Source organism: Metopolophium dirhodum, unplaced genomic scaffold (assembly GCF_019925205.1).
Source record: "Metopolophium dirhodum isolate CAU unplaced genomic scaffold, ASM1992520v1 scaffold2, whole genome shotgun sequence".
Lineage (NCBI taxonomy): Eukaryota > Metazoa > Arthropoda > Insecta > Hemiptera > Aphididae > Metopolophium > Metopolophium dirhodum.
The window spans coordinates 175,223-186,382 of record NW_026869907.1 but is presented as its reverse complement, the minus strand read 5'-3'; positions in this window follow the sequence as shown (position 1 = coordinate 186,382).

Below are 11,160 nucleotides of genomic sequence, written 5' to 3'. Positions count from 1 at the left end.
TCCCAGAATGTTTGCCACATATTGGTAGTGTATATACCTATTTATACATCTTTTTAAGTCTTGGTATGGACGAGTAGTAATGGTTGAGGATGAGGTAATTGCCTGGTTTGCCAGTATATCCTCTTTTTCATTTTCAGGGTTGCCCGTATGTGAGGGAACCTACATGAATTCGATTGCATTATGGGCCGATGTGATGATGTTGTGTACATGGTAAATTATCTCGTTAGAGGGGTTCGGTGCTTCGATGGCTAGATAGTCACTGATTATTAAAATTTTATTTGAGAATATTGATTTTCTGAATATTAAAGCTCTTTAATAGCTTGGGTTTCCGCTGGGAATATGCTGGCTTCGGGATGAAGTTCGAATAGTTTTGAAGTGTGGTTTGTGGAGAGTAAGCAAATTCTGCTCCGACACTGGTTTTAGAGGCATCAGTGTAAATATGATTAAAATCCTGAAATTCGGTTTGTAAAATGTCATTGAAGTTCGCTGTGATAATTGTGTGATAAGTGCTGTTCTTTTTGAAATGAAGAAGCTGCGTGCTTATTTTAGGGGACCATTGCCAGAAGGAAGTTGTCGTAAAAAGAAATAAGGTGTTCGAGGTTTTTTTTTGCTGCGTATTTTAAAATGTATTTGTTTCTTCGAATCTGCAGAGGCTCGCCTGCAATGGAAATAATGCTAGGAACTGGGCTAGTACGGAAAGCTCCTATGGAAAGTCTGATTCCTTCATTATGAATAGGGTCAATAGTTCGCAAGATGTTATACTTGGCTGAGTAGTAAATTAATGGACCGTAGTTGATTTTGGATAAGATGAGCGATTTGTATATGGTGAGAAGGCTATTTTTTCCGAACCCCATGTATGATGAGAATGCGTTTTGATGACTTTCATTCTATTCCTACATTCGGTTTTGAGATTTTTGAGATGAGGGACCCATGTGCATTTGCTGTCAAAGATCATCTCGAGTATGTGGATGTTTTCAGTGTATTCGATTTTAAAGTTGTTTAGGTATACATAGAGGAGTTTATCGTTTTTTTTCTGTTATTGAAAATTATGCCATGGGTTTTGGCCAAGTGAGAACTTGAGGCCTGTGGTGGAGGACCAGTGTGATAGGGCATTTAGCACGGTTTGGAGGAGTACTACAGTAGTTTTGATATTGTCTCCTCTGCAATATATGTTGCAGTCATCGGCGAATAGTGTACGTTTTATAGGAGGCTGTATGTTATTAAATATGTCATTAATAGCGAGGAGGAACAATATAACACTTATTGATGATCCTTGGGGTAGTCCGTTCTGAATGTCAAGATGTTTCGAAAGTACATTTCCTAGTTTTACCTGAAATTGTGGAGGAAGGTTAGTATATTTCCTGTAATATGACATTTCTAAAGGGAGGATAGTACATTTTTTTTCAGTTTCACCATTATTATGTTATATTAACAATATAATCTGTTTAGTATTTATAAAAAAAATAACGTGAACAAAAAATTAAAAAAACATTGTAAAACACTCGTGCAGAAAAAATATAAAAACGGTTTTGTAGGTTGTGTGTTTAATTAAATATTTAACCACCAGTATAGGCTGTATGTATGTTTGGTTAAATATTAAATAAACCCAGTCTGATATCGATGTATCCGTTATACATAATACTTTAGAAAATAATTATATGGGTTTAAAATAATTAATATTATGTTAATTGTATCAATATTTTTAAACATGACGTCTATTTTTGTCTGACTTTTAAAATAATATTCTATGAAACATGTACTTACCTAGGTATATCTAATGGTTTTTGTTTATGTAAGGATAATAGGTACGTATAGTAATATATATAATATGTATATTAATATATAGTCTGCATAGTAATATGCTTTTCATCAAAAAAATCATTTTCAGTAGAATTAGTTGAATCACACATACATAATATGTAATATCTTGTACGCGATTACATTTTTTTGTCACCATTTGTTTATCCAATATCCACTTATATATTTTATGAATATTTATCATGGAAAAGTAGCTATAACAGAAAAATGGTTTTATGAAATGTAACTTTCACTGTTTCTTAAAGTATGTACTAAAGGAAAATTATGAAAAGTATATATGAGCATAATAATATTTTTCTACGCGTGTATCTAAAATTAAATGTGAAATTTATACTACACAGCAAAATACTTTTCATATAGTACCAACATTTTTCAGCAAAAAGTAATATAAAAAACAATTTTTTTATTCTGAATTTGATAGGATATATTATTTAAGTATTATAATATATTACTTATAGTATTATAGCTTAATTTAACAATTGTACATAAGTTTCTTTTAAGGGGCCTCACTACTGCCTACAATATTAAATCAAAAGATCTTAAATTTTAGCAAAATCACAGTTAGTTTACGTTGTCCGATTTTGATTCTGAAAAAAAATTTTTACCTGACAGACAATTTTCTATAGGTCGAAAGAAACACTTTGTAAAAATTAAATGTTATATTATTATTACAAACTGTAACTAAAAACATGAAAATATAAATTTTAGATTCTGAGCAGAGCGAGGAATGTAATGGTTTTACAATGATGTTAATTTCTTTTTCTTTTTTATTCTGTAAACACTTTTTCTCCCTCTAAACTTGCTCAAAAGTATCAAGTATAGCATTTTTGGAAAGGTAATTTTCTTTAGCTGGTACTTTAAAGAGGTCATTTTTCGATTTTCGAAACGCTACTTGAAATAAAAGCGGTTAAAGGAGAAAAAACGTACGATTTCACGATTTTATAAAATTAAATAATTACGGATGACGTTTTGTACCAGGAATATTGCTTCAAATGAAAAATGACAGGAGATATTTTTTGTTGTATTTTAAATTTTGTTTCTTACGGTTTAAAGTTCGGAAAATTTTAGCCATTTTTGAGCTATTTATAGACATTTTAATATTGGGAGTTTTTTTGTTGTAATTCGGTTAAAAACATTCGTAAAAACTTGAAAATCGGGTTGTTTACTTATATTAGCCTTACCTAAAAATGGTAAAATTTTCAAAACATTTGAGTGACTTATGAGCTTTTTCTTTTCTTTTATATTTTTTTTTTCATTTTTATGATATTTCCTAATTATAAATTATAATTATAATTATATAAATCACCTATTTATATAAATCGTTCTTAAGTTGTTCTTAAAACGCTTTGTTGATCACCATAGAAACGAATAAAATTAAATAAAAAAGATTCCCTCGTCCGCTCAAAATCGTTTTTTATCGAATGCAATCATTGCATTCAAATCGAATACAGTAAAATTACACTATCCTGTCCTAGGCCCGAAGGGACGACGGAGAAACACACACCACCGAAATGCGCTGACCCACTTTTTTCATTATTAAAATTAAAAACGGAACATATTACATATGTATTAATATAGACATATTTCTGCTGAATTCAAATATTTTCTATATATTTAAATAAAATAAAAAACAATGACGTAAATCGTTTATAATTACTATGGATTATATAATATTTATATTTCACATGAACCCGTGAAGAACGACCATGACCAGATTTGTACCATCATGTACTCCGCTGACCAATAATGAACTATGAACATTTGACAAAATCATTAAAGAACTAAATTAAAATATATACATTTTCACATTGATGAAAACCATTTAAAATTGAGTTATTTTTCAAAGTAGACATGAATTTCTTTAATAACAATTTGTCGATTGAGAATGTAAGTATACATTTTGAAGATATTTTTAGCACACAGGTCGTTTGTACACATAAATAACAGATTATGTCTGTCTTCGTAAGACCAAATAACTACTTGAACATAAAAATAACTTTTACAAATGTAAATTTCGATAATAGCTGAATAAATAATTTCGGACAATAGGAAAATAATAATATAATTTACATACAAACGCATACCATATTATTTTGCAAACAGGTGGTTACCATTATAATATTCTGTGCGAAATCGAGTTCAGTGTTATAAAAAGTGTGCAACTAGTCTGGTGTAGCCAAATATGTAAATGGTAACTGCAGGCTATTGTTATTTTATCTGAGTTACTCCACAAATATAATATTATAACGTAGTCTAATCGCTAGTCATTATAGTAGTATACTTTTAACTATCGAAATATAAGTTGACTGTTATTTCAACGTTTGTTTTTTACTGTTTCACAATTTCGTGTGCTTTTTCCATTATACCGTTGTCGACCGCATTCGTCGGTCGGCATAGGCACCTTATCGTATAAATAATATATTATTGTTACTTCTTCGATGCGATCAAATATGCGCTAATACGCGCGATGGTCGAAGGCAGCTTCCGCCGGCGGTTTCACACGTCGTTCCGGATTCACGACCTTTGTCGTAATTCATTACTGTCGATTTTACGCATTTATAATTCATGTACACGACTGTTGATCACATCTACAATTCTCGAGATTAGTTATGATGATCGGGTGGTAGGAGTGTCGCGACGATCTAAATCAATTACGACGCGTCCGTAGGAGTTGCAGCTGCAGCAGGTAAGCGCCACGCCGTCGGGACACGACCATATAGGTAGACCTTAAATTGTGAGCGGGTACGGTGGTGGCGGCAGCGGCGGCGGGTCTGCGCAAAAAGCAAACAACCGAAGATTACTGAGGGTGGGCACATCAATAGTGCACGGCAATCGTCTCGGAGGTCGGTTCGCCTCACCCGCCTCGTTCACCCCAACAGAGACGTCCACTCATCTAACCGCGACCGCTGTAATGGTTATTTCAAATCGAAAGTGGATGGAATTCCGCACCGAGCATAAATCGCATGTGTCACGTCTGCCCAACGTTCTCACTTTATTTCACCGGGTCGTCCACAATCACTAATTCCAAATTCCGAGTGTACTGTGTATTTGTGTGAGTATAATATATATTGTATACCTATATAGTGCCCGTATAATTCCCGAGTTAACGGTATATAATCTTCTCGTTACACATTTGTAGAACGGTACGTATAGTCGTAAAGGTATGTCATTGCACATATGAGTTTATAATAGGGGTAGTAATGTATTACGAATAGTTGGTAAAGCATAAGAAATGAACCAAACACTCCTCACTAAACTGTATTGACTAAATTGTGGGTACATATTTTGAAAATATTCGGTTACCCACTAATACTCTTATATACGTATGGCATTCAGAATATTTTGCAAATATTTTGTAAAATGTTTCAATGACCTATTTTGAATGCAACTTTCATTTTAATCATTTACATATTCATTATAAACACTTTTTATTTTACCCAAGGATGTGATCATAATGATTATGTTGGTATCTACATTATAAGGTGAGCTTTATATGTTTTTTAACTACTCCCCTATATGTATACTTAAAAAAATAGCACTATATACCTAATAGCTGAGGCAAATCGGCACAATGTAATATACAGGGTGTCCCGCGATGATTTACCCATTGCGATTTATCCTGAGATAATAAATATATCATAAATCTGTTTTTTTATTAAGCTCACAGAGACAAGGACTACACATATTTTGATTTTTAATTTAATTACATTGTTTTGTAAAACATTTGAAACAATTGAAGATAGCCATTTTATAGAGTTTATTTTTGTGAAAATTTTGACTTTCAAACATTTTAACTGCTTTAATCTCATGATGTTTAATATTTTTTTTAGTTTATAGGTAAAACGGAAAAAAACCAATTTTCGTCCAGGTGCCGCCTCCGGCTAATGGGTATATCCTCACGGGACACCCTGTATATTACATTGGAATGTCGGAAAAAAAAAACATGTCCTACCAATTAATCGTTTGATGCCCAATAAATAGTAATTACCAAACGTTAAAACTGTTATCATTCAATCATTGGAAATATAAAGTATTTAAATACATTTTGAAAATTTAAACAGGTACTATTTATTTAAGAAATTTAAATTCTATGTATTTTCTAAAATAAAGACTGGTTTATAATAAAAAAATCTCGGTCCTATGTCTGTAGTGTTTATAAATTAGTCCCCGCTGACAATGTTTTCTTAAAATAAAAAAATGAAAAATGATACTTTGCTGCATTTCTTTTGTTTCTGAGAAGGTACGGAAATTGAAATTTATTTTTACTTAAAATTCAATGTACAGTCATGTGAATGTCAGATAGACAGGTAAGACGTGACTCTACTATAATACTTTTATAGCTAAAATGCTAAGACCGCTAAAAAAATATTATATACTTCTCTGCGTACATAGTTTACGGACCAATATTACGTTTATCATACGTGTTTAGAGTTAAATTATATTTGAAAACTATAGAGTTTTTACTATCAAGTAAAATGTTATTTTATTTTTGACTTGTCAATGATTCTTTTTTAAAATGTAGTAAAAAATAACATTATAATTTTTATCACTTATTTATTAGCCGTTTGTTTTAAAAATATGATATTTATGATTATTATAATACAAATTATAATATACTTACGTCATATAAATGTTAGATATATTCTAAGTTAATATTTCAAATAAAGAATTAATATTATTAAGAAGATAATGTAAAATAACAGTATTATTTATCAATATTTCAAACAATTATGAACTTTTTATGTTTATGATATTACCTAATATATCTAGTGGCTTATTAATTAGCATGTACAAATCGTATTACAAACAAGTGCAATTTATTTGTAATTTTTTAGTAACAATGATTACTGTAATGGATGTATGGACATTTTTTATCATAAAATATTTATTCGTTTTTTTGTATATTTAATAATCTATTAAAAATATATTATCCATAAAATGAATAACTAGATTGTGGGCAATCTATTCTATGAGCAGTAGCCAGAAAACCATGGTGCCAAACTATTTAGATGATACCTCTGAGTCTTTAGTAACAATTAATTAAAAGGCGAATGTGTTTGTTTCATTTACATATTTTAATAAACTTCAATTATAACTGAAAATGATTATACTCATAAAGTATAAATGGGTTGCTAGAATGAAGCTGGTAGAAATAATTTAAAATTTAAATTGCAATCTAATAATATTTTGCTTTTGACGAAAAATATTAAATGTACCTACTATAGGGTGGTGCTTAAAATTCAACTTTTAAAATATAATTGTGGCACCTTGCCAATTTGTTCTATATGATATAAATGAGCTGTAGGAAAAGTTTCAGGTGTAATAATTAAGTTTTAAAGGTCGCTACCAGCAGATAAAATAATGCTACAATTTCGCCAAAAGTAGGTATAGTCGATAATTTCTATAGACCTATAAAGATAACGAGAAACACATTATTTCGATAATATGGGCACAATATTACAATCGATAATTTCTATAGACTCATAAATATAGGAAGAAACATATTTCACTACGGGTGTCTTGGTCACAAATTCATAATCAGTTTACATTGTCATCGTATTCGTGTTTAATGTTTGAAATTGTTGTAGCTTTTTATACTTATTTTGTGCTCAATTTATTTTTTTTAACGTTAATCTCGCAGTTACTATAGTTTATTAAACACGTCTATTATGGCAACTAGTATTAATACAGTGGTTTCGACGAGACAAACGACTGAAGTATGGTTGATCGGTCAGATGTCACAAAACTTAATTTAAACTAAATTACCTTCAAAAAAAGAGGTAGAACTAGAGGAGTTTCAACCAAGAGATGATTATAAAGAATTATTGAACCTATGTATTATTTTCTTGGGGGGAGTTCCTAAAAAAGGTATATATATTAGATCCCCTGGTGGACTTTATCGTGCTCGATGGATGGCAAAAGCCATATATTCATTAAAGATATATTTATTTAGAGGACAATTTAAGCTGACGAAAAAAGAATATGTAGGAATTTGTGACATTTGTATTTTTACTGTAAGATTATACATAAAATATTGGTTTCAAGCTGCTACAGCGATTTACTCACCTAGAAATGACCTACAACTATTAAAAGATTTAAAGAAATACGAAGAAGTAAATGTAATGATTTCTAAAAAAAACTATGAAGAAATTCCTTGGCCATCTTTGGTACTTATCAGAAGAACTGATCGCATTCACCTTTTTTGACGAAAATGTTTCTTCCGAAACAAAAAGGAACATGGTGGTTGCTATGCAAAATGAAGGAACGGAGCACCCAGTGAAACGCATAAGTTTGGAACCCGATATCGTTTTAAGAAAAAACTTATAAGATTTTGTAACCGACAACACTCGCAAATTCTTTGACATATTAGGAATTTCTTCTCAGTTTTTTAATAAAGATGTCGACCATTGGGATGAAGACGAAGATTATAAAAAATTTTTTTATTAATATAAGGATTTTATTTATATTAGGATTTTATTAATATTAGAATTTTCTTAATTTTAATATTTTCTTAACATTAGGATTTTCTTAATATTAGGATTTCATTAATATTAAGATTTTCTTCATATTAGGATTTTATTAATATTAGGATTTTTTAATATTAAGATTTTATTAATATTAGGATTTTCTTAATATTAAGATTTTATTATAAATTATAAATTAATTTATTTTATTAATAATATTATTAATATTATACATATGTTAATTGCTGACTAATATTATTAATATTAATATTAACTAAAAATGGGGGGGTCCTACTAGACCGAAAACAGTCGGGCGGGAAATATCCATTTACCCTATAATATAGATAATTGTTTTAAGAAAAAACTTAGAAGATTTTGTAACCGACAACACTCGCAAATTCTTTTACATATTAGGAATTTCTTCTCAGTTTTTTAATAAAGATGTCGACCATTGGGATGAAGACGAAGATTATAAAAAAAGTAAAGCAATCGTTCAGTCAATGAGAGTTGTCAACGATATTGCAGAGAGAGGAGTGGCTTTGATGGAGGAATATAACAAATTACACACCACAAAAATAGTTCCTTTTGTTACTAATAAAACAGTTTAGGCAAAAATATCCGGACAGAAAAAAATCAACTTTAATATTATAATATTGTAAATACTTGTAGAATGTAATTATAACATGGCTAATTAAAATAATAATACCTACCTTATATGTAAAAATTATACTAGATAATAAAATATACAAACAATTAATTTTTTTCGAAATTTATCAATTTTCAATTCCTGGTAGCGACCTTTAAAAAAAATTCAAAAAAAAAAAATTTTACATGTAATAGTATCTCCGGGGTAGGTATAAAATAATTACGAGGTGCCCTCAAATAAATTGAAGAAAAAAATGTATTTGCCCATATAAGCATCACCCTAGTACCTACGTCCATTTTCAATTGATAAGTTAAAAAAGAGAAGATAACAGTGTGGTGTCAATGTAAAAATACTGCTATAAAATTTGATTAAGAGTTTTTGCTTCAACGGGCATAATATGAAATTAATGACCTTTTAGATTTTTTTCACCATTTAACTTTGACAAGTGATGAGATCCATTATTTTTCAAGATATCTCAATATAATATGTTATTTATTTAATCTAGGAAAATATTATAGTATTTTATAGATGGAAATATTAAGCATAAAGTTTAAGTTGCAAACAATAATTTTAAGATACGTTATAATTATGATATTCACGCAATTTATTAGTTATGATTATGCATCATCAACCTTCTTCAATATTACTGTAGACACTTTTTAAACAAAAATCAGCCAAACCTCAATTCTTAATAATTAGAATATATATAATTATTATTCAGTTAAAATAACGTTTGACAATACGAACTTATATATTTTGTTGATAAACACTACACAGCTCTAAAAATATTTTCCTATCAATTATTATATGGAATACTGTAAATAGGTACTGGTAAGTCTGGATTTTTGGATATCAAATTCACGAGGGGATAATATATTATGCACTTTAGTCGTTAAATTACTGTTTGACCTACAGCAAGTATTTATAATATGCATGTGCAATTATGCTTGCGTAGAATAATCCAGCTGTAAATAAATTATAATTGTTGTATTTGTTCAGATAACAAGGCGCCCCAGTGGTTGAGCCCAAATGTCTTGGCGCCGAGATGTCCTAGATTAACACAGAGTGGGTAAATTAGCTGGTGAATCGTATATCCTTTTGTTACACCGTGTGTATTATTTTCTCACAGTGTCACCGAAAAAAGCATAGACGACAAGATTAATTATTATTTTATTATGAAAAAATATAATTTTTGAGAAATGCCTTCAATGATAACATGGTAGAACGGTATTTTAACTTTTGTTCTACACGTTTAGCACATACTATTATGTTTTCAAAGTGGACGAAAAATAAACTCAAATATAATTTTAACGTTTTGTCTTCTAGGAACCAACTATATTCAGTCTTTTTTTGTCGGATACATTTTGTTGCTCTCGGAGTATCAAACTTTATTAAAACAAAAACTAATCTTCTGTGTCTTTCGGTATTCATACCTGAAGTTTACGATTTATTACAATGGTACTAAAATTTCATTGTTAAACTTTTTTTTTTGTTATTATTATTTTTATATTGACTACATAGGTGTATGATTTTACACAACTTTAAATTTAATATAGTACCTATGGAGATTTTATACCAAAAATCATTTACATATAAAGCTGCAATATTTCAAGATTCCAAATTAAATGATAAATCTTGAAAACGTTTTATTATTTTTCTATAATACAATAAGCATTTACCGAGAAAACTATAATAAGAACTTAATTGTATATAATACAAGTATGTTTAGAGATATACATATTACATTTTAATGTGATGATTGATACATATTTCTGTTTTGTATAATAATAAATTTATATTACAATTATACGTGTTTTCACTATATTATACTATATTTATAAATTATAATGGTGGCAGCGATCGAATATATGACCTACAGGTTTAATGGGTACAATACGTGAACTCTAGATTGATTTATAGTTTAATACGAGACATTTTTTTTTTTTTGAGGTTTAATATAAAGCTAAAGAGATTTATTGAAATTGAACTTGCCACTTTAAATAGTATTCCAAAAATAATCACCAAAATTAAGTTGATTCGTAAAACATAATTCTTCTGTTCACGTCTAAAAGAAAATCTTTTAAAATATGCTCCGAGTTTTGGTGGCAAGATCTCATACCACTCTTCTCGAAAATGTAAATTTAATAGCGGAGATGCAATTTTATTTTTAATATTGTATCCTGAACACACTGTTCTCCTTCTCCTATATATTTTGAGCATGAGTGCGCCTGT